The sequence below is a fragment of the Gossypium arboreum genome, chromosome 3, assembly GCF_025698485.1.
Source record: "Gossypium arboreum isolate Shixiya-1 chromosome 3, ASM2569848v2, whole genome shotgun sequence".
NCBI lineage: Eukaryota > Viridiplantae > Streptophyta > Magnoliopsida > Malvales > Malvaceae > Gossypium > Gossypium arboreum.
Genome location: NC_069072.1, coordinates 41,842,435 through 41,846,657, shown reverse-complemented (window position 1 = coordinate 41,846,657; position 4,223 = coordinate 41,842,435). Strand labels below are relative to the sequence as shown.

Genomic DNA, 4,223 nt, shown 5'->3' with positions numbered 1-4,223 from the left:
GCTACCTCCTACAATTGCGGTTAATCAAAATCTTGCTCCACGCACTATGTATGATTATGCTAAACCTTCTTTAATAGGAACTGAATCTAGCATAGTTAGACCTGCTGTAGCTGCAAATACTTTTGAATTAAAAAATAACACTATTCAAATGATACAACAATTTGTTCAGTTTGATGGTTTGCAGGATGAGGATCCCAACGCTCATTTAGCCAACTTCTTAGAACTATGCGATACATTTAAAATTAATGGCATTTCTGATGATGCCATACGTCTTCGGTTGTTTCCCTTTTCATTGAGGAACAAAGCTAAACAGTGGTTGAACCCATTACCACGAGGGTCAATTACTACTTGGGAACAAATGACTGAAAAATTTTTACTAAAATATTTTCCGCCGGCTAAAATGGCTAAATTACTTAATGATATCTCTTCTTTTGTGTAGATGGATTTAGAAACACTCTACGATGCATGGGAGAGATACAAGGACCTTCTGAGAAGGTGCCCTCACCATGGGTTACCACTTTGGCTCCAAGTTCAAACATTCCACAATAGTCTGAATCCTTCGACTTGGCAAATGGTTGACGCAGCTGCAGGCAGAGTAAAACACTAGAAGATGCCTATGAGTTTATAGAGGAGATGTCACTGAATAACTATCAGTGGCAAGCCATGAGGACAAAGCCAACTAAAACAGCCGGCGTTTATAACTTCGATTCCGTCACCATGCTCTCTAATCAGGTAGAACTCTTAAATAAAAAGATTGATGGTTTTCTTAATTCTTCACAGGTTCACCCAGTAATGCAATGCGAAGCAAGTAGCGGTGGAACAAACCATTCGAAATACCAACCTTATGGCCACAACATGGATAACGAGCAATTAAATTACGGGTAATAATCCTTGACCTCAAAACAATCCATATAGTAACACTTATAATGCAGGTTGGAGAAACCATCCCAATTTTTTGTGGGGCGGCCAAGGAAATCAAATACCTCAACATCCTCCGAGCTACCAACAACCACCCTACCAACAGGAAAAGAAGCCAAACCTTGAAGAGATGCTCTCAAAGTTCATATCAGTGTCAGAAACTCGTTTTCAGAACACCGAGACAGCACTTAAGAATCAACAAGTTTCAATCCAAGGGCTCGAAACTCAGATAGGCCAACTATCCAAACTAATCTCCGAATGACCACAAGGTAGTTTTCCAAGTAATACCGAACCTAACCCGAGGGAACAACTCAACACAATTAATATTCAAGATGACAAAGGAGTCATTGAGCCTGAACCAGAACCGATGCAAGAAACTGTGGTAAGCAAAGGTCAAGTTGAAGTAGATCAAAATACAAACAAACCAGTGACTGTCGAATATAAACCTCGTATGCCATACCCCAACGCAACAAAAAAAGACCGTTCAGATGAACAATTTGGTAAATTCCTTAAACTCTTAAAAAAATTACATATTAACTTACCATTTATTGAAGCTCTATCGCAGATGCCAAACGCAACGAAATTTTTAAAGGAGCTTTTAGTAAATAAGCGGAAGTTGGATGAGGCGTCGCATGTGGAGCTGAATGTAGTTTGCTCGGCCATTCTCCCAAATAAACTACCCAATAAATTAAAAGACCCAGGCGCTTTACTATTCCTCGCTTAATTGGTAGTTTAGATGTTAATCATGCATTAGCTGATCTAGGGGCTAGTATCAACGTCATGCCTTACAAAATGTTTAAGCAACTAGGTCTTGGGAAACCCAAATAGACTAGGATGGGTATTCAATTAGCAGATAAAACTATAAGATTCCCTAAAGGTATTATTGAAGATGTACTAGTTAAAATCGATAAATTTATATTTCCCATTGACTTTATTATTCTAGACATAGAAGAGGATAGCAACACTCCCTTAATTCTAGGAAGGCCCTTTTTAGCAACTGCTAAAACCATCATTGATGTTGGCACAGGTGAACTCATACTCCAGGTGGGAGACGAAACAATCACCCTTCATGCTCGCAATTCTGGCAACACATCAGGAATTGAAGGTGATCATTTAAACCATTCTACTAAACCTAACAATATGATGCAACCTACTTTGCAAAAAATGAATCTGAAGGAAGCACACGAGTCATTCTCAAGCAATAGTAGAGGACCTGTTCATGAAGATCAAAGACTAAAAATTGAGAAACTCGATGAATGGTAGACGCACAAAGCAAGAACACCTGACAAACTGAAACTACGCCAAAATAAGCCCGATACCTCTCCAAATCAACTTAAGGTTGGTGATAAGGTCTTATTAGATACCGCAGATCCCCACATTGTCACCACCACACCGATAAGGAAACCCCTTTTATGGTACTCAGTATTTTTCCATTCGGTACGGTAGAGGTGAGTCATCCCAAGTTCGGCACTTTTAAGGTAAACAACACCCGATTAAAACCTTATTTTAATGAGATTGATAGCAGGAATGAGGAGTATAAACTCCTCAAACCACCATGATCATTCACTGAAAAGGTAAGTCGAGCTTAGACTATAAATAAGCGCTTCTCTGGAGGCAACCCGAGCACTAACAATATTAACTTCTTTAAATTTTGGTATTTAACTCCTAACTTACTAATAGAAATCTTGAATATAGGTGTGTTCATAGAGGCACGACCAAGCACACGGGCATGCTTAAGGCCATGTGACCAACACGGATAGAAACACAGTCGTGTGATATGGCCGTGCAAAAATAGGGTAGAAGATTTCCCCAAACACGGGCTGTGATAAAACGCCATGGCGGTGCGACATGGCCGTGGTCGAATTTGCCAAATAAACACGGGCGTTTCACACGCCCGTGTCTAGCACCTGTGGACAACACTGTCAGAATGACACAGGCGTGTGCAAACCTACACGACCGTGGGAGAAGCGCACCACGCCAAACACGGTCGTACAACACAATCTTGTAGCCATACGGCCTATACACACGAGCGTGCGAGAAGGCCGTGTGACGACATCACAATTCACGACGAACACGGGCTGGACACGAACCACACGGGCGTGTGCACTGACTGTGCCACTTGAAAAATTAGAATAATTATCTTATTTTATTTTCCTTTCATTAAGTTTTTAAGATTCAATTGTTTTTTGAGATTCATTTGTTTTCCTTTTAAAAACGGCTTACCTTCAGAGTCAAGCTTGCCATCTAGAGTTATCTCCAATACTTGATCTCGTCAATCCAAGAATATCATCCATTCTTAATACAGGAAGTTTCACTTCTCTCCCTATCTTAATTTTATATACTCTAATATCTATCTTTGTACATTGAGGGCAATGTACGTCTTAAGTGTGGAGGGAATATTTATTTCATCATCAGAAAAATCCCTGAATGACTGCCTTGTTCTCTTAAAAAACTCTCATATCATATTTAGAATAAATTTTAATTGATTTACGATTTTGATTGATATATCTTGAATTAAAACATAGGGATTTATGCATTGATTGTTTAAACTTTAAGACATTAGAGAATCAAGCATGATAAGTTGATTTTTAAGAATTTAAAATTATAGGTTGTTTCTCTAAGTCTAGGTATTTCTTTGAATTGGAATTCACGAGTCTAAACATCAAAAAGCCATAATTTTTGTGAGATTTTTGAGCCTTTTGAGCATCTATTAATTCTTTCATGCTCACTTTTATTATTGCTTTGAGTGCGTCAGTATCGAACTGTTATTCTAGAACTTGCTTGATTATGCATGTCGAGACCACACCATTTGATTTGATATATCAAAATGATTAAGGCACTTATGATTAACCCACTCATGCCATGAAAAGCCTACCTTCACGATTAACCCTTAGTAAACCCATTTGAGCTTAACAAGCCATTCCTTGTATTAACCTTAAGATTAACCTTTAACCCATTATTGTTGAAATCGCCTAAATTAATCCCTATATTTTTTGTCGAGATTTGAGTTGAATGGATTGCTTAGCTATGTTTTGTTCTTAATAGTTAGTCTATATTATTTAACTTGTTCTTAAAAAAAAAATTGTATACATATCTGTAATTTCATATTCTAAGAAGAAGCTCTGTTGTATGCAAGTGAAGATTAAATCTTTTTCTAGGTAGGCAATTTTTCAATTCAATCTTGATTCTAACCCTTTCTTTCAGCTTGTGACCACACCCCCTAACCAAGCCTCACTACAACCCTCTAAAGACCTTTTGATTGATGTATCATCTTAAATTATAGTGGTGGAGATTTGATTTTCATG

At 38.1% G+C, this 4,223-nt stretch overlaps 1 non-coding gene across 1 annotated transcript; it reads right to left on the bottom strand.

Moving 5' to 3' along the window:
• Positions 1 to 406: 406 nt before the first annotated feature.
• On the bottom strand, positions 407 to 513 carry LOC128290710 (small nucleolar RNA R71). Its single transcript, XR_008280498.1, has one exon. It is a non-coding gene; the product is annotated as a small nucleolar RNA R71 (small nucleolar RNA).
• Positions 514 to 4,223: the final 3,710 nt, after the last annotated feature.